This window comes from Bubalus kerabau, chromosome 15 (genome assembly GCF_029407905.1).
Source record: "Bubalus kerabau isolate K-KA32 ecotype Philippines breed swamp buffalo chromosome 15, PCC_UOA_SB_1v2, whole genome shotgun sequence".
Lineage (NCBI taxonomy): Eukaryota > Metazoa > Chordata > Mammalia > Artiodactyla > Bovidae > Bubalus > Bubalus kerabau.
In genome coordinates, this window is record NC_073638.1 from 80,162,412 (window position 1) to 80,188,104 (window position 25,693).

General features: G+C 39.4%; 1 pseudogene; it reads right to left on the minus strand.

Moving 5' to 3' along the window:
• Window positions 1-11,559: 11,559 nt before the first annotated feature.
• Window positions 11,560-12,535, minus strand: LOC129628480 (olfactory receptor 5M11-like; annotated as a pseudogene).
• Between the last annotated feature and the right edge of the window lie 13,158 nt (window positions 12,536-25,693).

Genomic DNA, 25,693 nt, shown 5'->3' on the forward strand with positions numbered 1-25,693 from the left:
GAGCTGTCGGAGACTCAGGTTTGACACCTGGAGAATTCATGGACAGACGACCCTGGCTGGCTATATTCCATAGGGTAGCAAAGAGTTGGACAAAACTGAAGAGACTTAGCACACATGGAAATTACCAATTCATATATATATATATATATATATATATATATATATGTGTGTGTGTGTGTATCACCAGATGAAAGCAAAGAACTACACATCATAGTGAGGAATAAAAGTAGTCTGGGAAGGGGGACTATCATTTGCAAGATTAACAATGGTGACCACTCCTGTAGTAACTCTCTACCTTGGCTAAAAGAATTCATTGTTCTACACAGAATTCTTATCTCAGAAATGTAACAAATAATGTCAGTCTTATACCCATCTTGTCACTACTCAGGTTTGAGAGTATTTAAAGTTCCTATCTATAACAAATTTCAGTTCAGTTTAGTCACTCAGTCTTGTCCAACTCTTTGCAACCCCATGGACTGCAGCATGACAGGCCTCCCTGTCCATCACCAAATCCTGGAGTTGACCAAAACTCATGGCCATTGAGTTGGTGATGCCACCCAATCATCTCATCCTCTGTCGTCCCCTTTCCTCCTGCCCTCAATCTTTCCCAGCATCAGGGTCTTTTCCAATGAGTCAACTTTTCACATCTGGTGGCCAAAGTATTGGAGTTTCAGCTTCAACACCAGTCCTTCCAATGAACACCCAGGACTGATCTCCTTTAGGATGGACTGGTTGGGTCTCCTTGCAGTCTAAGGGACTCTCAAGAGTCTTGTCCAACACCACAGTTCAAAAGCATCAATTCCTGTATCCTGCATTGAACCTGGACTGGCGATTCATTTCTTATATAATATTATGCATGTTTTAATGCCAGCACGGGGATGACCCAGAGGGATGGTATAGGGAGGGAGGTGGGAGGGGGGTTCAGGATGGGGAACATGTGTACACCCGTGGCGGATGCATGTTGATGTATGGCAAAGCCAATACAATATTGTAAAGTAAAAAAATAATAAATAAATAAATATATTTTTTTAAAGCATCAATTCTTCAGTGCTCAGCTTTCTTTACAGTCCAACTCTCAAAATCATACATGACCACTGGAAAAAACCATAGCCTTGACCATGTCCAAGGTCAGGGGTGGTGACCAGGAGGAGCTACCCCCCACCCGAGGCCAGGGGCAGCAGCCGGGAGGAGCTTCCCCACGCCTGAGGTCAGGGGCAGTGACTGAGAGGAGCAACCCCATGTCCAAGGAGCAGTAGCTGCGCAGGCACAGGAGAGCCAAGAGGAGCTACTTCACGTTCAAGGTTAGGAAGGGTGGCTGTGAGGGGATACCCCTCATCCAAGGTAAGAGAAACCCAAGTAAGATGTTAGGTGTTGCGAGAGGCATCAGAGGGCAGACACGCTGAAACCATACTCACAGAAAACTAGTCAATCTAATCACACTAGGACTACAGCCTTGTCTAACTCAATGAAACTAAGCCATGCCGTGTGGGGCCACCCAAGATGGGCGGGTCAAGGTGGAGAGGTCTGACACAATGTGGTCCACATTGTTTCAGAAGGGAATGGCAAACCACTTCAGTGTTCTTGCCTTAGGAACCCATGAACAGTATGAAAAGGCAAAATGATAGGATACTGAAAGAGGAACTCCCCAGATCAGTAGGTGCCCAAATTGCTACTGGATATAGTTCAATTAATTCAATATAGGTCAGTTTATATAATAAATAGTTCAATTATCTTCCTTACAGATTTATAATGTCCAGAAGTTATAAAACAAAAAATCTAATCAACAGAGATAGAATCATTCTTAATGGAGAGTTTGAGTGAGTGAATGAATGAAGTCGCTCAGTCGTGTCTGACTCTTTGTGACTCCGTGGACTGTAGCCCCACCAGGCTCCTCCGTCCATGGGATTCTCCAGGCAAGAGTACTGGAGTGGGTTGCCATTTATTTCTCCAGAGGATCTTCCCTACCCAGGGGCTGAACCCAGGTCTCCCGCATTGTAGGCAGACGCTTTACTGTCTGAGCCACCAGGGAAGTCTTAAGAGCTAAGATCTTAAGAGCCTCCAAATTTAAAGAGATATTAGAATTTATTGTTTTTTTATGTAAAACTTACAAAATAGAGTATTAGCAAATAATCTGAATTTTAAATCTATTCTTAACCAGAGCATAACAAAAGAAATCTCTGTGCTTGATCTACTGAAATGCAGATAACAATATATTGACTATATTTCCAGTATCTAAGCTGTTCCTAGAGGTTGAATGAAGTACCCTGAGAAGTTAGCTACTTTAATTTTGTGATACTTCCAAGATGGCATATGAGTTAGTCACTATAATAAGATAATCTTTGTACACAAACAGCAGTCAACCCTACATGTATGCGAGTCACTTTGCCAGATAAATAAAGGCAAATGGTAACAGTACTTGTCTTAAAAGATCTGTTTGGTGTCTTCATGGTAAAGGAGATAAATGAAGAAAAAATTAACATTAGAAGTGATTAGTTCAATAATAAAGATTTTAATGGAGTAATTCATTGTGTTCTAGAATCAGTATATGGATCAAAGAATAATAACATTTAACAAGAGCTTGAAGGAAAACTAAGTATTTTCTACAAGGACAAGGGTAAAGAGTACTTTCAGATAGAGTGAACATGCAGAGACAAAAGGCTTTCAAGAGAAATCAAATAAATCCATAGGTATATTTTCAAGGATGAATTTTCTACAAGGATCAATTTTTTATAGTACAAAAGAAAACATTTTAAATAAAATGTTTTTATTTTATTAGCAACCAGTCAAATAAACTGAAAGTCCCCATAATAGGCTAAGAAGCATGAATACCCTTGAATGCTACAAGGTAGCAAATCTCTGAATTTTTCTGGAATGTATGTGCTACACCCAAATTATGAAGATGGATTAGATCCAACAATTTATGTTAATTTGTCAAAGAAATAATTTGCAAGGCTTAAATCTATACCTTCGGTCTTTGGGAGGAAAATACAGTAATTAGGGAATCAGAATTTATGTAAATAACAGGAGTACTCTTTCCAGAGCACTTGAATTTCTCTGGTGTATTGGTACAGAATCCACTTGCAATACAGGTAGACCTGGGTTCAGTCCCTGGGTGGGAAAGATCTCCTGGAATATGAAATGGCAGCCCACTCCAGTATTCTTGCCTGGAAATCCGATGGACGATGCAATCAATGGGGCACACAGAGTCAGGCATGACTGAGCGACTAATTCTTTCACTCACCAGAATGATGAGTCCTTTGGAAAATATTCATTTAGAATAGGCAAAGCTTCCATTTCAATGGCATAAAGATACTTATCTAATCTTTACATCTCTACACTTATGCCCTAAATACTAGCACCTGTTTGGTCACTGTATTACATTTAACAACTAATGAAGACAAAAATACAACAAAGTATCCTATAGACAAAGCTATGGTTTTTCCAGTAATCATGCATGGAGGTGAGAGTTGGACCATAAAGAAGGTTGAGTGCTGAAGAATTGACACTTTGGAACTACTGTGCTGGAAACTCTTGAGAGTCCCTTAGGCAGCAAGGAGATAAAATCAGTCCATCCTAATGGAAATCACCCCTGAATATTCACTGGGAGGACTGATGCTGAAGCTGAAGCTCCAGTACTTTGGTCACCTGATACAAAGAGCTGACTCAATGGAAAACGAACCATATACTGGGAAAAATTGAAGAGCAATTGAGCAAACTTGGAGCTAGTGATGGACAGAGAATACTGGCATGCTGCACTTCGTGTGTCACAAAGAGTTGTACATGACTTAGCAACTGAACAACAAAAGACAAAAACAGATATAATAAAAAAAAAAAAAGAAAAAATTTAATATGACTAGTTCCTACTCTTTCCTTTAAATAGGTTCAATGACCACACTCCACAATTTAGGGGGAAAACAACAACAACAACAACTATATATTGATAGGCGTACTTCTTCCATGCACATGGTTGCTTCACTTTCATGAAACAATTATGCTTTTCTATTTTATTTTACCTTTATAAAAATCCTGCAATTGATATAAAAATGCATTAATATTGAGGATAATGGGGCAGAGATAAACACACACTGTTTGCTATAACCTGAGTTTTTTATATTACTATTTTCAAAACAATTTAGCAGAGCTTCCCTGGTGGCTCAGTGGTAAAGAATCTGCCTGTTAACAGAGCGGAGACGGGTTTGATCCCTGGTAGGACGCAATGGCAACCCACTCCAGTACTCTTGCCTGGAAAATCCCATGGGCAGAGGAGCCTCATAGGCTGCCGTCCATGGGGTCTCGAAGAGTTGGACACGACTGAGCGACTTCACTTTCACTTTTCACTTTCATGCATTGGAGAAGGAATTGGCAACCCAATCTAGTGTTCTTTCCTGGAGAATCCCAAGAACAGGGGAGCCTGGTGGGCTGCCATCTATGGGGGTCGCACAGAGTCGGACACAACTGAAGCGACTTAGCAGCAGCAGCAGCAGGACGATCTCAAATGCTGTGGGACAGCTAAGCCTGTGCACTGCAACTACTGTGAAAACAAATATTTTAAGTACTTTCAAAGAATATAATTCTCATACATTTTAAATTGTCTGTGTTGAAATGTAAAACCATATCTTTCTGAGTTTCTCCTTCTCTCTCTTTTTTCAACTCTATTTTGCCATCCATGATACACACTATTATTGAGTGCTCTAATTACATTTTTTGTCTAACTCACATTTTAATGGTCAGTGATGCCATCCAGACATCTCATCCTCTGTCGTCCCCTTCTCCTCCTGCCCCCAATCCCTCCCAGCATCAGAGTCTTTTCCAATGAGTCAACTCTTCGCATGAGGTGGCCAAAGTGCTGGAGTTTCAGCATCATGCTGATGCTCATTCCCTCCAAAGAAATCCCAGGGCTGATCTCCTTCAGAATGGACTGGTTGGATCTCCTTGCAGTCCAAGGGACTCTCAAGAGTCTTCTCCAACACCACAGTTCAAAAGCATCAATTCTTCGGCACTCAGCCTTCTTCACAGTCCAACTCTCACATCCATACATGATCACAGGAAAAACCATAGACTTGACTAGACAAACCTTTGTTGGCAAAGTAATATCTGTGCTTTTGAATATGCTATCTAGGTTGGTCATAACTTTCCTTCCAATGAGGAAACGTCTTTTAATTTCATGGCTGCAGTCACCATCTGCAGTGATTTTGGAGCCCAGAAAAATAAACTCTGACACTGTTTCCACTGTTTCCCCATCTATTTCCCATGAAGTGTTGGGACCGGATGTCATGATCTTCGTTTTCGGAATGTTGAGCTTTAAGCCAACTTTTTCACTCTCCACTTTCACTTTCATCAAGAGGCTTTTGAGTTCCTCTTCACTTTCTGCCATAAGAGTGGTGTCATTTGCATATCTGAGGTTATTGATATTTCTCCTGGCAATCTTGATTCCAGCTTGTGTTTCTTCCAGCCCAGCGTTTATCATGAGGTACTCTGCATATAAGTTAAATAAACAGGGTGACAATATACAGCCTTGACGAACTCTTTTTCCTATTTGGAACCAGTCTGTTGTTCCATGTCCAGTTCTAACTGTTGCTTCCTGACCTGCATACAAATTTCTCAAGAGGCAGATCAGGTGGTCTGGTATTCGCATTTCTTTCAGAATTTTCCACAGTTTATTGTGATCCACACAGTCAAAGCCTTTGGCATAGTCAATAAAGCAGAAATAGATGTTTTTCTGGAACTCTCTTGCTTTTTCCATGATCCAGCGGATGTTGGCAATTTGATCTCTGGTTCCTCTGCCTTTCCTAAAACCAGCTTGAACACAGTTCACGTATTGCTAAAGCCTGGCTTGGAGAATTTTGAGCATTACTTTACTAGCACGTGAGATGAGTCCATTTGTGCGGTAGTTTGAGCAGTCTTTGGCATTGCCTTTCTTTGGGATTGGAATGAAAACTGCCCTTTTCCAGTCCTGTGGCCACTGCTGAGTTTTCCAAATTTGCTGGCATATCATATTGAGTGCAGCACTTTCACAGCATCATCTTTCAGGATTTGAAAGAGCTCAACTGGAATTCCATCACCTCCACTAGCTTTGTTCGTAGTGATGCTTTCTAAGGCCCACTTGACTTCACATTCCAGGATGTCTGGTTCTAAATTAGTGATCACACCATCGTGATTATCTGGGTCATGAAGATCTTTTTTGTACAGTTCGTGTGTGTATTCTTGCCACATTTTCTTAATATCTTCTGCTTCTGTTAGGTCCATACCAATTCTGTCCTTTATTGAGCCCATCTTTGCATGAAATGTTCCCTTGGTATCTCTAATTTTCCTGAAGAGATCTCTAGTCTTTCCCATTCTGTTGTTTTCCTCTATTTCTTTGCATTGATCACTGAGGAAGGCTTTCTTATCTCTTCTTGCTATTCTTTGGAACTCTGCATTCAGATGCTTATATCTTTCCTTTTCTCCTTTGCTTTTCGCTTCTCTTCTTTTCATAGCTCTTTATAAGGCCTCCCCAGACAGCCATTTTTCTTTTTTGCATTTCTTTTCCATGGGGATGGTCTTGATCCCTGTCTCCCGTACAATGTCACAAACCTCATACCATAGTTTATCAGGCACTCTATCTATCAGATCTAGGCCCTTAAATCTATTTCTCACTTCCACTGTATAATCATAAGGGATTTGATTTAGGTCATACCTGAATGGTCTAGTGATTTTCCCTACTTTCTTCAATTTAAGTCTGAATTTGGCAATAAGGAGTTCATGATCTGAGCCCCAGTCAGCTCCTGGTCTTGTTTTTGCTGACTGTATAGAGCTTCTCCATCTTTGGCTGCAAAGAATATAGTCAATCTGATTTTGGTGTTGACCATCTGGTGATGTTCTTGTATAGAGTCTTCTAGAAATGTTTATAGGAGAAAAGTTTGCCCCCTTTCCGGGTGCATTTAAAATAATGTAACAGACTAATTTTGAACTGTTGTCACATTTACTAAAATTTTTAAGTGCCCAAGCCTACAATTTTGTGGCCATTTAAGATGAAAGGAGTAGGAGAATAGGGTATACTGAAGCCAAGGAAAGGACAACAGGAAGTGGAAGTGAGTTATTGAAATTCAATTTCAGTCTAGAAACTATCTCAACTGGTCATAAAGATGTAGATAAGTCTTTAAGAATAGATTGGCAAGTGATGATATTTTAAGATAGTAAATGAAGAAGACAGAAAAGTCATGTAGATGATGGACTCATGCATCTCAAGTGAATATAAATTTCCCAAGGGGAGCCGCCCTTGTCTCCTGTGCCGCAGTAACCCCCAGCTCTTCTCCCTCCTATATCTTTCCAGTCCAATATCTCACAAATGTAAGGACAAGGTGCATTATCTGATTTCAGTACACACAGTGGTTTCCTACTACCCAATGCTATATCAGTAAACCTCTCTTGAGTCTTCATTTATAAAGTAATCTTTTTATCTTGCTCTTGATGTCTTTCTCCCATGGACTTCACAGTCTTCATCTATTCAATATCAGACTTTGTCTAAATAATTTCAAATGAGTTTTATTCTTTCCTAGAATGAGTATAATTTCTGCTTAATCTGTCTTTTAAATTATTTCATACAGGTTTTTTTTGGGGGGGATGGGTGGGATATTCTTTCAACAGATATTCAAAAAGGTTTATATGATTGTCAAGTGCTCACTGTAATATGGTTACTCAGTGTCTGTTAAATACTGAATGAATGAAAATAATGTTATTTCTAGAATGATGAGTGTAAACACAGACCAATCTAAATAAGAAATATATGCAGTGATTCATTTTAACTAGCTAAGAAATTAAGATAGCTTTTAAAACTGCTTTTTTTGTCATCTGACTCCTACTGGGTGAAGATCCAAAACTGAAAGAGTAAGAGAAAGTGCAGCTACAGAAGTCAGGATTTTCATTCCTACCTGACCCAAGGAAAGATTCTGTCAGAGATATTAGTAGCCCAAGTAATGAGTTTGCTAAGAATGATTTATACCCCCCGTATAATTTGGAACTTTTATCACTAAGGCATTTTTAAGTACACTCTGAAGAAATAATTGCAATGTTATTGCAAGAGAAATCTCCTGAGAAATATTAATTTATATGGATTTATACTTATTGGAGAAGGAAATGGCAACCCACTCCAGTACTCTTGCCTGGAGAATCCCATGGACAGAGGAGCTTGGTGGGCTACAGTCATGGGTCACAAAGAGTTGGACACGACTGAGCGACTTCACTTCACTTCACTTCACTTTCACTATACCCATTAGAGTCTTTGCATTTTCACCACGATATTGCATCATTTTGTAGTTATTTTGAACCTGATGGCTTTGGATTATCAAGAGATTTTTGCATTATGGATCACCACTTTTTTTCAATTGGGTCAATAGAACAATTAATAAAGATGGTTACATAATTCATACACTATGATGTTTCTTTGTTATCATTTCCATCTGAATGGTGTTTTTGTAAGTTCTTTCCCCTAAATTACTATTGAGTGAATGCTTGTTAAAAAGACTTTCATATCTAGAATAAAGTGACTAAATTATAAGACACAGGGAGAAAAATCACTTGGACAAGATATCATAATGAATTGTAGTAAAGTCAGTGCAAAATGTGAGGTCCAGGTGTTGGAAAGTAATATTTTATGGAAACCTGGTGAGCATGTAATTTAGCATTATTTTTTATTTGACCACAAATGGAAATATACAGGATAAAGGTGAATACATCATTACTGCATTTTCTTCCAATTTACCAAATATTCAATTATTATCTTCTTCAAGAGATACAAAGATAAAAATGGTATAAACCCATGTGCTTAAGTAGTTCTTAGTCTAACTGGAAAATCTGGAGACAGGTGAATCTTTCAGTAGAACATATCATTCGAAGGATGTATTGAAATCAAAGCTCTCACTATGGTTTATATATATATATATATATATATATATATATATATATATATATAAAGACATATACAATGGAATATTATTCAGTCAAAATAAAAGAGAATAACTGCCATTTGCTACAACATGAATGACTCTTGAAGATATTACATTAAGGGTAACAAGTCAAACAAACAGAACAAAAGTATTAAATACTGTGGAATCTACAACATCAGACTCACAGAAGTATAGAATGGAACTATGATTATCAGGACCTAGAGGTTAGGGAAATGGGAAGAAGTTGGCCAAAGGAACAAACTTCCAGCTATAAGACAAATTCTGGGAATCTAATATACAGCATAGTGGCAACACTTAACTATATGATGTGTATGTGAAAGTGCTAAGAGAGTAGGTGTTAAAGGTTTTCACCACCAAACAATAACAACAAAAAATTGTACTTGTGAGAGATGATAGATGTGACAACTAATATTATTATGATAATCATTTTGTAATACAATATATCAAAATATATACAATATCACATTTTAAGCTTATATAATTTTTTTTTGTCAAATACATACAATAAAGCTGTATAAACATAGTCCTAATAAATTTTCAAAGTTAAAATCATGAGATATATCATCTCTGAAAACAAAGATAAATTAAAAATGCATGATAAAAATTATCTCTTTATATCCCAAATATATGTTAATTAAGCACTGTCATCTAAATAGTGCACAAGTTAACAAAGGCACAGGAAAAAAATATATATTACAAACTCAGGCATAAAACATGGCAAAGTGAATGACTTTCAGCTCAAGCAATACATATGTGAAATATATAAACATTTTGTATAAGAAAAGAAACAAGACTCAAATCAATATTTTAAATTTTCATTAAAAAATTCTAGAAAAGAAAGTAAAAGGTAATCCCAAGTAATCTAAATTTTTCAGATCAATGACACAAAAAGCATTTTTCTTTCCCTAGACCTGAGTATGTGTATTCATAATTGCAGATCTGAGGGAGAAAGTAGGTCTCTACAGATCAGAGGCCTCAAACCAGATCCACAAACAGCTCTCTTGGAAAAGAATGATTATATTCTCTCTTCTCATTCCAGACTGACTATCAAACAAGTGCATTCATAAGAACCAGAAAAGCTATCATGACCCATAGTTTACAGTTTTACTTAGTAAGTTAGGGGAAGAGTACAGAAAGTTGATCTTGTTAAAGATTCTTAGCCCCTCAAAATATGGCAATAAAAAGAGAATAAATTCAAAGAACTGAGCTCACAGCATGTGTATCCTGTTTACTATTATCAGCAGTAAGAGCATACCAGTGCTCCAGGGAATACATAGTAGGATTTTTCATTTAGAGAGGGGCTTCTCAAAATGAAATGACTCAAAGATCTTAAAATTTGATAATAGCAAATGAAGCAACTGACAAACAACTAATCTCGAGAATATACAAACAACTCCTACAGCTCAAGTCCAGAAAAATAAATGACCCAATCAAAAAATGGGCCAAAGAACTAAATAGACATTTCTCCAAAGAAGACATACAGATGGCTAACAAACACATGAAAAGATGCTCAACATCACTCATTGTCAGAGAAATGCAAATCAAAACCACTATGAGGTACCATTTCACACCAGTCAGAATGGCTGCGATCCAAAAGTCTACAAGTAATAAATGCTGGAGAGGGTGTGGAGAAAAGGGAACCCTCTTGCACTGTTGGTGGGAATGCAAACTAGTACAGCCACTATGGAGAACAGTGTGGAGATTCCTTAAAAAACTGGAAATAGACCTGCCTTATGATCCAGCAATCCCACTGCTGGGCATACAACACTGAGGAAACCAGAAGGGAAAGAGACACGTGTACCCCAATGTTCATCGCAGCACTGTTTATAACAGCCAGGACATGGAAGCAACCTAGATGTCCATCAGCGGATGAATGGATAAGAAAGCTATGGTACATATACACAATGGAGTATTATTCAGCCATTAAAAAGAATACATTTGAATCAGTTCTAATGAGGTGGATGAAACTGGAGCCTATTATACAGAGTGAAGTAAGCCAGAAAGAAAAACACCAATACAGTATACTGACGCATATATATGGAATTTAGAAAGGTGGTAACAATAACCCTGTGTACGAGACAGCAAAAGAGACACTGATGTATAGAACAGTCTTATGGACTCTGTGAGAGAGGGAGAGGGTGGGAAGATTTGGGAGAATGGCATTGAAACATGTAAAATATCATGTATGAAACGAGTTGCCAGTCCAGGTTTGATGCACGATACTGGATGCTTGGGGCTGGTGCACTGGGACGACCCAGAGGGATGGAATGGGGAGGGAGGAGGGAGGAGGGTTCAGGATGGGGAACACATGTATACCTGTGGTGGATTCATTTTGATATTTGGCAAAACTAATACAAATATGTAAAGTTTAAAAATAAAATAAAATTAAAAAAAAAGCAGTTCTGAAATAGTTGATCTGAGGTGCATAACTCTATGCTTCATTTCTAACAATATCCCAGGAGATGTTATTACTGCCAACCCAAGTAAACATATTAAAGGACAGCAGTCTAGACTAAGTACAGCTTATTTATTCTCAGTCTGAAGAACAATTGAAACACAGACACAAAGAATATGAAAACTGATCTTATAAATGTAGAGACATTAGAGCCAAAGATTAAGAGTTACTGTTTCTTGGAAATTGAGGCATGGCCATCTTAGTGACTATATTTCTTCTGAGGACTCTCTTCAGTGCTTGTTTTACGTCTTTGTTCCTCAGACTGTAGGTCAATGGATTAAGTACTGGACTTACAAAGGTGTAGAAAACAGCTATTATCTTGGATTCTTCCACCGTCTTCTCTGTTGCTGGTTTTACATACATGCAGAAGGGTGTCCCATAAAATAGCGTTACAGCCATCATGTGGGAACCACAGGTGGAGAATGCCTTGCGCCTTCCTTCTGCTGATTTGATCCTGAGGATTGCAGTGAGAATTAAGGTGTAAGAAATCAGGATGATGATGAGGGAGCTGGAGAGGTTGAAGCCAGCTGATATCAACATGGCATGCTCTTTGACATAAGTATCAGAGCAAGAAAGCTTGATGAGCGGCGGGTCAGCACAGTAGAAATGGTTGATGATGTTGGATCTACAGAAGATCAAGTGGAAGGTCAGGATGGCCTGGAAGAGTCCATCTGAGAAGCCATAGACATAAGGGAATATGGCCAACCTTATGCAGATGCACCTGGACATCTTCACACTGTAGCACAGAGGGTTGCATATGGCCACGTAGTGGTCATAGGCCATTGCTGCCAGCATGTAAAACTCAATGAGGAGAAGTGCTATGAAAAGGTAACATTGTACAAAGCAGCCAGCAAAGCTGATGGTCTTCTTCTGTGATAACAGATTAGTCAGCATCTGTGGGGCTGCAGTAGAGGTATAGCACAAGTCTACAAAAGGATGAAGGAGTGAGGAAGAAGTACATGGATGTGTGAAGGCAAGAGTCCAGTCGGATTAACACCATCATGCCCAGGTTGCCTAGGAGGGTGACCAGGTAAATGACCAGAAACAGCACAAAGAGGAGAGGCTGGAGCTCTGGGCGATCCGTGAGCCCCAGGAGGATGAATTCTCTTAGCGCAGTATCATTGGTGAAGGGCATTTTCTGCACTTGAAACAGATAGAATCAGAGAGATGAAGGGACAATTTTTATTACTGACTATTGAAATGATTTTTATCTACACCTCCAGATCATTCAAAATGAATACTATTCTAAGATGATGTTTTGCTTCTACTAAGCCATTGTTTCAGGTTCTTTAATACAGAACTATTATTCTATTTCCTTCTCTTACTTACCTTGTACCTACATCTGTACCTAAAGATAACTATGCTTATAGCTATGTCCATATGTATAAGTGAACTGCATATTCTCCCTATCTCCCTGCACTTTTTATGCTTCTGCATTTTACATACCTTTATATCCCCAGCTTCAAGGCTGTCCTTTATGAAGTACTTTCACTCCTCTCCCATCATACATAAAACTGAATTACTCCCTTTCTGCTTTCTACTTCTCACACACCCTATATTCTCTCATTTATTCTCTAGCACATTACATCACTACAATGGATCCACTTGCTACTTATATGTTACTTCTTCAAGGGCAGAGTAAATTATTCTTCATTACTGTTCTGTGATTTATAAGGGCATATTTATATACTATTTTAAAATAGAAAAGAAAAAAAAATAGCATGAGCATGAAATACCAAACTACTTGCAATCTTTTATTCATCTCTGAATTCCCACAAAATGATTCACAATGTTATATCTTTCATAGGAAAAACAGGGTCGTACAAACTGTTTGACAAAACAATTGCTCCAAGAAGCTTGTTAATCAAGATAATCTACAGAACATCTGTGTCAGAAAGTACATGGGACAGTGGAGTCTCACACTTAACATTTATCCCCATGATCCTAACACAGATGTTCCCAGAATCACACTTTAAAAATATAATTACAAACCAAAACACAAAGGCACAGTCACCAGAGTCCTATAAACATATGACAAATCAAAGAACAGAGACTTTTTAGATGAAATGAATTCTCACATAGTATTTTGAGGATTGTCTATAGCAATGACAGAGTGTTTTAATAAAGAAAAGAAACAAGCTTGGCATAAAAAGTATTTAAGTTATTAAATATTAATCCATCTATCTAGACATATGACAATTTGTGGCTTACTAGTTCATTGTCACTTCTAAATAAGTGCTGAATCCCCTCGTTTTTACTCCACACATGCTTTTATGTTTTTATTTCTCTCACACTTCATTTTTTAAACTTGCCCAATTCTTGCCTCATTTCCAAATAAGTCACTAAAATTTACTGTAGTTATAATTTAGAAATACAGTTAAAAAAGAGCACTTTCATACCTATACCTCCCTTCCATTTTATATTAAGTACTTAATATACATCTATGGAATATGCTAATAGTAGTTACTGATAGTAGATAATGATTCTTACCCAGAAGTCACTTCATTTCCTTATTTTAAATGGAAATAATAGGATCTGTTCTAAAAAAGTATTTATTGATAATTAATACATTATGTATTTATGCACTGTAGATGGAAAAATGAACCAAAGCTTCAAAATCCCTGCCTTTCTGGCATTTACATTCTAGTGGACACAGAAGGATAATGCCACAATAAATCATTAGTGTTTCAAATGACTCTGGCATGGAGGAAAAGAAAGAAAGTGAAGGAAAGGTTGTTTAAATTTTAAACAGCAGCATTAACAAGGAACTCGTGTAAAAGCAACTTTTTAAATAACAAGCTGAAAGAGAAAGAAAAATCAATCAGGCAATTCAAAGGAGAATATTCTAGGAAGGATAAGGACCAGAGGCAAAGATACCATGTGTGATACATCTGGAAACCTGTAGGTCTATGTGAACTGGACATGGAACAACACACTGGATCCAAATTGGGAAAGGAGTATACCGAGGCTGTATATTGTCACCCTGCTTATTTAACTTATATACAGAGTACATCATGAGAAATGCTGGGCTGGATGAAGCACAAGGTGGAATCAGGATTTCTGGGAGAAATATTAATAATGTCAGATATTCAGATGACACCATCCTTATGGCAGAAAGTGAAGAAAAATGAAAGAGCCTCTTGATGAAAGTGAAAGAGGAGAGTGAAAAAGTTGCCTTTAAACTCAACATTCAGAAAACTAAGATCATGACATTGGTTCCATCACATCGTGGCTAATAGATGGGGAAAGAATGGAAACAGTGACAGACTTTATTTTTTTAGGCTCCAAAATCACTGCAGATGGTGACTGCAGCCATGAAATGAAAAGATGCTTGCTCCTTGGAAGAAAAGTTATGACCAACCTAGACAGCATATTAAAATGCAGAGATATTACCCTGCCAGCAAAGGTCCATCTAGTCAAAGCTGTGGTTTTTCCAGTAGTCATGTATAGATGTGCGAGTTGGACTCCAAAGAAAGCTGAATCGTGAAGAATTGATGCTTTTGAACTGTGGTGTTGGAGAAGACTCTTGAGAGTCCTTTGGTAAACAAGGAGATCCAACTAGTCCATCCTAAAGGAAATAAGACCTGACTATTCATTGGAAGGACTGATGCTGAAGCTGAAACTCCAATACTTTGGCCACCTGATGCGAAGAACTGGCTCATTGGAAAAGACCCTGATTCTGGGAAACATTGGAAGTGGGCAGAGAAGGGGACTACAAAGGCTGAGATGGTTGTATGGCATCACTGACTCAATGGACATGAGTTTGAGCAAACCCTGGGAGTTGGTGATGGACAGGCAAGCCTGGCTGCTGCAGTTCATGGCATCACAAAGAGTCAGACAGGACTGAACAGCTGAACTGAACTGAACTGAGGCCTATATGTGCATGTATAGAAATCATACAGAGGAAAGCAGAAAGTCAGAGCTGATACCTCCACTAAAGCACAAATGTTTCACTTCATTGAGAGACTGATTTATCTCTGCCTATGAGATTTTATCAAGATATCACAACATTCACTGGAGGAAAAAAAAGTTAATTGGTGGTTATTTCAGCTTTCTTATAAGAAGTGTCTAGCAACAAATAAGCTGAAATCAGGTTATCTGCCTGTATGCCAGCAACAAGGTGGCTTAGGAGATTTTTCATGTTCTTCAGCACCCAAGAATCCTAGAGAGAGAAGAGGTAGTAGTTACTGGAAGATAAAATGCTAGAAAGAAAAATATCAGGATGTAGAAATTCTATTAAGACATGGCAGGAAATTAGACTGAAGGACCACTTCACTATTGCAGAAGGACTTGTTTATTACATGTCACATAATGATTGCTTCTGGGATCTGAAAAGGTCTCGATTCACAGTCTCAGTGATCTGTGTGAATCCAGCCATACCCCAGCTGGAGGGCAGCAGGAGTACTGATAGGTGGAGATATACCAAAACATCTATGGAGAGTAAGAAAGAAAATCACAGCTGACCTGGCTACCTTTGTTAGCCTAGAATGACAGGTGAGCATCTTCTTAACAGGGCACTTGTGGGTGGGTTTACTCCCTCACAGGCCTCTCTCTGATGGAGGAAGAGACTGCAAAGGAGCAATTCAAGGACAGTTTCTGCTGCTGCGGCTAAGTCACTTCAGTCATGTCCGACTCTGTGAGACCCCATAGACAACAGCCCACCAAGCTCCCCCATCCATTGGATTCTCCAGGCAAGAGCACTGGAGTGGGTTTCCATTTCCTTCTCCAACGTATGAAAGTGAAAATTGAAAGAGAAGTCGCTCAGTTGTGTCCAACTCTTAGCAACCCCATGGACTGCAACCTACCAGGCTCCTCCATCCATGGGATTTTCCAGGCAAGAGCACTGGAGTGGGGTGTCATTGCCTTCTCTGTCAAGGACAGGAGAAATCTACAAATTGTTAAACCTGGGTAACTAGGACAATCTACACAGTAGATACAATCCAGTAACAGAGAAAATATACAACATCCTTGTTTAAAAATAATTAAGGATTTCAAGACAGTGAGGAAGAACATCATATTTAATCTGTAAAGTTTTTGAAAAGAGAGCCCTGTCAACTGCATTAGTTATATGCACATGAAATCAGCCATTCCTACAGCACTCAGGCCAGCAGAACTGACAATAGGGTACATGGAGCAGGAGAGTATTCTCTCTTCTGCAAAAAAGAAATGGGAGGAAGAAAGAAAGGAAGGATACATAGTCCAGAAAGCAAGAGGTCAACCCTGGTGAGATCATTGTAGAGAGGAACCCAGCTCAGTGGGCTAGAGCTCAAGACTGAGGACTGGAGAAGAGGGCAATAGAAGAGATGATTGGATAGTATCACAGACTCAATGAACATAAGTGTGAGCAAACTCCAGGAGATAGTGAAAGACAGTGAAGCCTAGTTCACTGCAATCCATGGAGTGGCAAAGAGTCGGACATGACTAGATGCCTGAACAACAGCTGCTGCTGCTAAGTCACTTCAGTCGTATCCGACTCTGTCTGACCCCATAGATGGCAGCCCACCAGGCTCCGCCATCCCTGGGATCCTTCAGGCAAGAACACTGGAGTGGGTTGCAATTTCCTTCTCCAATGCATGAAAGTGAAGGTGAAGTCGCTCAGTCGTGTCTGACTCTTCACGAACCTATGGACTGCAGCTTGTCCATGGGATTTTCCAGGCAAGACAATAGCACCTGAAACATAAAGATTTGCATGTGTATATTTTGAGCAAACAGTGTAAAAGTTGGTGCACCTGCTTGAGATTTTACAACAATCTCCTCTTGACTTAAAAATAAGACATACAAAGACTTACTTCTGGTATGGATATGAATCCATTTTCTCAACGTCTGCCTAGCAAAGTTCACTGATGCCTCTCTAAGCTGAATACCATTGATGTATTTCTAGCAGGATTTGGGAGTTAGGAGCCTGTTCTTAAAGCAAATCTCAGAAGTACTTAGCAGCAGCAGAAACAAGTGTTTCATTAGGAATCAGCCCTTCAGGGATTCACTGTAACACTGTGGGATCAAAGAGCTAATCATATGTTCAGGCATATTTTTTCATATTTTCTAATTTATTATTTGCCCTGAGAATTATGTGGAAGGCAAGCAATGATTTCATTTTCACATTTTGAAGATGGTCTTATTTTATGTTTTCTTTTTCTTTTATACTGAAACTTCCACTTCTCCTAAAATCCAGAGCTCTTAGCAATGTCCTTCCTAAAGGAAATCCATGTCTTGGGCAAGATTAGGCATGAACAGGACTATGAAATAGACGAGTATTTGGCAATCACCTTATTAAGCACTTCTTATGTACGGAGCACTTTCCCATTGACGATTTAATTGATTCCTCAAAATGACACTTACAGGTAAGGACTCCCTCCTGTCATATCAGCTAAAGAATCAGACCCTCCACTTAAGGAACAGTAAACTCTATGCCACATGTCTAGAGAGCGGCAGGGTAGGGTTTTTTTTTTTTTTTAATTAATTTTTTATTTTACTTTACAATATTGTATTGGTTTTCCCATACATTGACTTGAATCCAACTTGAGTATACATGTGTTCCCCATAAGGAACCTCCCTCCCACCTCCCTCCCCATCGCATCCCTCTGGGTCATCACAGTGCACCATCCCTGAGCACCCTCTCAGTCAGTCAGTTTAGTAACTCAGTCGTGTCCAACTCTTTGCAACCCCATGAATTGCAGCACGCCAGGCTTCCCTGTCCATCACCAACTCCTGGAGTTCACTCAAACTCACGTCCATCGAGTCAGTGATGCCATCCAGCCATCGCATTATCTGTCATCCCCCTCTCCTCCTGCCCCCAATCCCTCCCAGCATCAGAGTCTTTTCCAATGAGTCAACTCTTTGCATTAGGTGGCCAAAGTACTAGAGTTTCAGCTTTAGCATCAGTCCTTCCAAAGAACACCCAGGACTGATCTCCTTCAGAATGGACTGGTTGGATCTCCTTGCAGTCCAAGGGACTCTCAAGAGTCTTCTCCAACACCACAGCTCAAAAGCATCAATTCTCTGGCGCTCAGCTCTCTTCACAGTCCAACTCTCACATTCATACATGACCACAGGAAAAACCATAGCCTTGACTAGACGGGTCTTTGTTGGCAAAGTAATGTCTCTGCTTTTGAAAATGCTATCTAGGTTGGTCATAACTTTCCTTCCAAGGAGTAAGTGTCCTTTAATTTCATGGCTGCAATCACCTTCTGCAGTGATTTTGGAGCCCCCCAAAATAAAGTCTGACACTGTTTCCACTGTTTCCCCATCTATTTCCCATGAAGTGATGGGACCAGATGCCATGATCTTCATTTTCTGAATGTTAAGCTGTAAGATAACTTTTTGCTCTCCACTTTCACTTTCATCAAGAGGTTTTTTAGTTCCTCTTCACTTTCTGCCATAAGGGTCGTGTCATCTGCATATCTGAGGTGATTGATATTTCTCCCAGCAATCTTGATTCCAGTTTGTACTTCCTCCAGCCCAGCATTTTTCATGGTGTACTCTGCATATAAGTTCAATAAGCAGGGTGACAATATACAACCTTGACATATTCCTTTTCCTATTTGGAACTACTCTGTTGTTCCATGTCCAATTTTAACTGTTGCTTCCTGATAACATATAGGTTTCTCAAGAGGCAGGTCAGGGGGTCTGGTATTCCCATTTCTTTCAGAATTTTCCACAGTTATTGTGATCCACACAGTCCAAGGCTTTGGCATAGTCAATAAAGCAGAAATAGATGTTTTTCTGGAACTCTCTTGCTTTTTACATGATGCAGCAGATATCGGCAATTTGATCTCTGGTTCCTTTGCCTTTCCTAAAACCAGCTTGAACATCTGGAAGCTCACGGTTCATGTATTGCTGAAGCCTGGCTTGGAGAATTTTGAGCATTACTTTACTAGCATGTGAGATGAAAGCAATTGTGCGGTAGTTTGAGCATTCTTTGGCATTGCCTTTCTTTGGAATTGGAATGAAAACTGCCCTTTTCCAGTCCTGTGGCCACTGCTGAGTTTTCCAAATTTGCTGGCATATCATATTGAGTGCAGCACTTTCACAGCATCATCTTTCACGATTTGAAAGAGCTCAACTGGAATTCCATCATGTCCACTAGCTTTGTTCGTAGTGATGCATTTTAAGGCCCACTTGACTTCACATTCCAGGATGTCTGGCTTTAGGTGAATGATCACACCATGGTGATTATCTTCATCATGAAGATCTTTTTTATACAGTTCTTCTGTGTATTCTTGCCACCTCTTCTTAATATCTTCTGCTTCTATTAGGTCCATACCAAATTTGTCCTTTATCAAGCCCATCTTTGCGTAAATTGTTCCCTTGGTATCTCTAATTTTCTTGAAGAGATCTCTAGTCTTTCCCATTCTGTTGTTTTCCTCTATCTCTTTGCATTGATCACTGAGGAAGGGTTTCTTATCTCTTCTTGCTATTCTTTGGAACTATGCATTCAGATGCTTATATCTTTCCTTTTCTCTTTTGCTTTTCACTTATCATCTTCTTTTCATTGCTATTTGTAAGGCCTCCCCAGACAGCCATTTTGCTTTTTTGCATTTCTTTTCCCTAGGGATGGTCTTGATCCCTGTCTCCTGTACCATGTAACGAATCTCATTCCATATTTCATCAGACACTCTATCTATCAGATCTAGTCCCTTAAACCTATTTCTCACTTCCTCTGTATAATCATAGGGAATTTGATTTAGGCCATACCTCAATGGTCTAGTGGTTTTCCCTACTTTCTTCAATTTAAGTCTGAATTTGGCAATAAGGAGCTCATGATCTGAGCCACAGTCAGCTCTCTGTCTTGTTTTTGTTGACTGTATAGAGCTTCTCCATCTTTTCTGCAAATAATATAATCCATCTGGTGATGTCCATGTGTAGACTCTTCTCTTTTGTTGGAGGACGGTGTTTGCTATGACTAGTGCGTTCTCTTGGGAAAACTCTATTAGCCTTTGCCCTGCTTCATTCCGTATTCCAAGGCCAAATTTGCCTTTTACTTTAGTTGTTTATTGACTTCCTAATTTTGCATTTAAGTCCCCTATAATAAAAAGGACATCTTTTTTCTAAAAGGTTTTGTAGATCTTCATAGAACCATTCAGCTTCAGGTCCTTCAGCGTTACTGGTTGGGGCATAGACTTGGATTACTGTGATATTGAATGGTTTGCCTTGGAAACGAACAGAGATCATTCTGTCGTTTTTGAGATTGCATCCAAATACTGCATTTTGGACTCTTTTGTTGACTAGAAGCACACTGGCTGCAACGGACCTCACAGAAGCATGGTTGAGAGGAGCTACTGCACGTTCGAAGTCAGGGGTGGTGGCCAAGAGGAGCTACCCTGCGTTCGAGGTCAGGGGCAGCGGCCATGAGTGCCAGGCTGTGATGGTGCAGGAGCGGCTGAGAGGAGCTACCCCAGATCCGAGATCAGGGGCAGCTGCCAGGAGGAGATACCCCACGCCTGAGGCCAGGGGTGGTGGCAGGCAGGAGCTTCCCCATGCCCGAGGTCAGGTGTGGCGACCGAGGGGAGCAACCCCATGTCCAAGGAGTGGTGGCTGAGCAGGCACACGAAGGCTGAGAGGAGCTACTCCATGTTCAAGGTCAGGAAGGGTAGGAAGTGAGGAGATACCCCTCGTCCAAGGTAAGAAAAACTCAAGTAAGAAGGTAGATGTTGCAAGAGGGCATCAGAGGGCAGACACACTGAAACCATAATCACAGAAAACTAGTCAATCTAATCACAAGGACCACAGCCTTGTCTAACTCAGTGAAACTAAGTCATGCCATGTGGGGCCACCCAAGATGGGTGGGTCATGGTGGAGAGGTCTGACAGAATGTGGTCCACTGGAGAAAGGAATGGCAAACCACTTTAGTATTCTTTCCTTGAGAACCCCATGAACAGTATGAAAAGGCAAAATGATAAGATACTGAAAGAGGTAGGTGGCTCCCCAGGTCGGTAGGTGCCCAATATGCTACTGGAGATCAGTGGAGAAATAGCTCCAGAAAGAATGAAGGGATGGAGCCAAAGCAAAAGCAATACCCAGCTGTGAATGTGACTGGTGATAGAAGGAAGGCCTGATGCTGTAAGAGCAATATTGCATAGGAACCTGGAATGCCAGGTCCATGAATCAAGGCAAATTGGAAGTGGTCAAACAAGAGATTGCAAGAGTGAACATTGACATTCTAGGAATCAGCTAACTAAAATGGACTGGAATAGGTGAATTTATCTCTGCTACTGCTAAGTCAATTCAGTCGTGTCCAACTCTGTGCGACCCCATAGATGGCAGCCCACTAGGCTCCCCTGTCCCTGGGATTCTCCAGGCAAGAACACTGGAGTGGGTTGCCATTTCCTTCTCCAATGCATGAAAGTGAAAAGTGAAAAGTGAAAGTGAAGTCACTCAGTGGTATCCGACCCTCAGCGACCCCATGGACTGCAGCCTTCCAGGCTCCTCCATCCATGGGATTTTCCAAGCAAGAGTACTGGACTGGGGTGCCATTGCCTTCTCCTGAATTTATCTCAGATGACCATTATATCCACTACTGCAGGCAGGAATCCCTTAGAAGAGCACCCTGCATCATGCATCAAACCTGGACTAATGTGAGTTTTGAATTTCTGCCTTCCTGTACCCAAATGACTAGTTTTTCTTTTTCTTTCATTTTTACTTTTTAAATTATGAAAGTGTGATAACACATATGCTGGAGATTTGGGAAATACAGAATGAAATGACATATAGTTCCACTATATTTTACAATTATTTTTAAGTATGAAAAATAAGATTTTTAGTTGGAGTTTTAGTATCAGACTCTCAAAAACTAATAATATATATATATATATATATATATATATATATATATGAACATAGAAGGATACAGTAGTCCTGAAAACACCATGAACCAATTCAGCATAATTAAGATTTATACAATTTTCACACAATAGTAAGATACAAAGCCTATTCAAGTTCCCACAGACTATAAACTAAGAGACACTGGAACATATCCAGGGACATAAAAGAAGGTGCAAAATGTTCAGGGTCTGAAGGTATTGAAACCATACAGAATCTGTTCTCTTATCACTGGAGAATTATGTTAGAAATTGATATAAAAATATATGATCCAGCAATCCCACTGCTGGGCATACACACTGAGAAAACCAGAAGGGAAAGAGACACGAGTACCCCAATGTTCATCGCAGCACTGTTTATAATAGCCAGGACATGGAAGCAACCTAGATGTCCATCAGCAGATGAATGGATAAGAAAGCTGTGGTACATATACACAATGGAGTATTATTCAGCCATTAAAAAGAATACATTTGAATCAGTTCTAATGAGGTGGATGAAACTGGAGCCTATTATACAGAGTGAAGTAAGCCAGAAAGAAAAACACCAATACAGTATACTAACGCATATATATGGAATTTAGAAAGATGGTAACAATAACCCTGAATACGAGACAGCAAAAGAGACACTGATGTATAGAACAGTCTTATGGACTCTGTGGGAGAGGGAGAGGGTGGGAAGATTTGGGAGAATGGCATTGAAACATGTAAAATATCATGTATGAAATGAGTTGCCAGTCCAGGTTCGATGCACGATACTGGATGCTTGGGGCTGGTGCACTGGGACGACCCAGAGGGATGGAATGGGGAGGGAGGAGGGAGGAGGGTTCAGGATGGGGAACACATGTAAACCTGTGGCGGATTCATTTTGATATTTGGCAAATCTAATACAGTTATGTAAAGTTTAAAAATAAAATAAAATTAAAAAAAAATAAATAAATAAAATAAAAAAAAAAAAAAGAAAAAAAAAAAAAATATTTGAAAATAACCCACATATTTTCAAGAGCAATGTGACATTAACCATTGAAAGCTTCAGTAAAATTAGAAAACTGAAAAAATAGAAAATGGGTCATTGCAAAGAAGAAAGCATTTAAATGAGAAATTAATAGCAAAGATACTTTCAAAACCACTTTTTTAATTATGTGAAAGGAAGCTGCCTTTCCTCAACCTGAAGTCACAGTTTGTCCTCTTTCTCTTACCTTTCTTTAAAATTCTTGTTTTGGTTTCTTTTCAGTTAGTCCTTTCCTTGTTCTCCTCTGGTTCATGTTAATCTTGAAACTAGGAAATGCTTACATGGAAGGATTCTCAAAGGATGCTTTCTTGCCTCCACAGAACTGGGTTTCACCTCCGTCCTCCACTCTGTCCTACCACTTTGCCCCGTCCTTGGCCAATACACTCAGTTTTCATCACCTACTAATATTTCTGTTGCCACCACTAGCCTGCAATCTCTTATCTGTAAGAACTGTAATCTCCACAGTTTAGCTTGTGCCCTGGAGATTAATACTTGATCAACAAACACTGATGGGGAGAATCAAGATCCCACATGCCATGTGTCTCATGATGTGGCCAAAAAGAAAATAAAAGTTAACAAATATTGATGGATAATTTAAAGGTTGTGTGCAGTGCATAATTCAGCAAATATACTGCACTTCTTGTTTTCTTGTATATTGCTTCCCAGGTACATTTGCATTTATTGAATACACAACCTCATCCCTCACACTTGAAATTCTGTAGGGAGATCATATGGGGTGAGTGACTCTCTTGTTTAAAAACTGCAGGGAAAAAAATGAATGTAAATAATTGATTGTGGGTAATAGACATCAAATCCTTAATATGTGTGAGGCATTGACCTCACCACTTTACATGGATTATTTCAGTCAATCCTCACAAACTCTTTGGGTCATTGGTATTATTTTATTCACTTTAGAAAAGGGAAACTGAGGACAGTGGAGGATAATTAACTTTCTCTGTCATATTGCTATTAATGAATTGTGAGATTGGGTTTAAACAGATTAATAGATAGTCTTTGATATCATGTTGTTTAGGAAAGATATGTGGCAAGCTCATGCAGTGCTACATTCTGGGTAGAGGCAATCATTCATTCATTCATTTATTCATTAATCCATAGAGTTAATAAATTTTCAAGGAAAAACTTCTGCTTGCACTTTGCTATGAATATAGAGAGTATAATAGAAGAATAAATGATGATTTGTGTCCTTAAACCATTTCTTTTTCACAGTGGGAAAGGTGAGACATGCATATTTAAAGTCACATAATAGGATTTTAGATTGTTAAGAATTCTTCTTGAAGACCATTCTGGAAAGTGGTAGTGTGTAGAGGTTGTACTTAATTCTCCATAATGAGAAAGGGCTATAATAATAGTTCAAGAAATATTTATCGAGAATCATCTTATTCACAGGTTTTGTGAAAAATGTTCACTTCAAACAGTGGGCAAAACTACACATGAACCTTGCCCCCATGGAGCTGAGACCTCCAAAGTTATGCTGTTTCACCTGGTTCATGGACAACATGTTGAAGGGCAACAGCCTAGACTAATAAGTGTAGTTCATTGTTCCAGACCTGAGTATTTTTTGGTGAAATATTCTTCCATAAAGACATATGTCGGGAGCCGCGTTAGGCATTACTGACAAAATGGAGGCATGGCCCCAACCCCCTCTCCTCATTCTGCAGGCACGCCCCGGCATGAAGGAGTTAGCTCTTGTGATTCTGACTTGTTTCTTCCTTTCTTCTGTTGAGTTGGCTGGAAAGAATGTTAAGGTGCTTATTATTCTTGACAGGATCATGAGAAAGCACAAAGCCTTCTGCAGTTGTGCCCAGAAAATAATCCATAAAGTTAACCACTGACATTTGTTCAAGGATCTTTACAAAGAATGTTCCAGGATGAGCACATAGGCCGCAGCTTGAAGCTAGGGGAAGGATTGTTATCTGAGACCTGTTTGTGAGGGGAATGTTTATTGCAAAAGAAGTTTGCTGACCTTAAGGTTAATTAAGAATAGCTAGAAGCCTTTTTAGGAGACAGTGATCTTAAGATACTAGGGACAAACAGGATTTAGAAAAATAAGAAATAAACTGAGGAATGTAGCATGAGTTACACAAGTTAAGTATAGGACACAGAAGAGGAAGTAGATAATAGATAGTAAAGCCCATTCTGAGAGAATCGCTGAAGCAGGAACTCTGTTTGTAGGACAACAATGATTTCTGGAGACAATAAATCTGGGTAGGGGAAACTAAAAATGTCAAACCTCTGACCTAATGCTTTTGTCAAAGTATAAAAGAAAACCTGAAGCTTGAAATAAACATGTAGTCCTGTACTTTGAGTCAAAGGCTACATCATTGTCCGCCGACACTGCTCACCCCTTCAGGCTGATTCCCTGGCTGCTGGAGCTGGACTCTGGCAGATATAGTCATAAAGAACCTGAAAACCCATCATGATAATGCAAAGGTCTTTGAGTCAAATG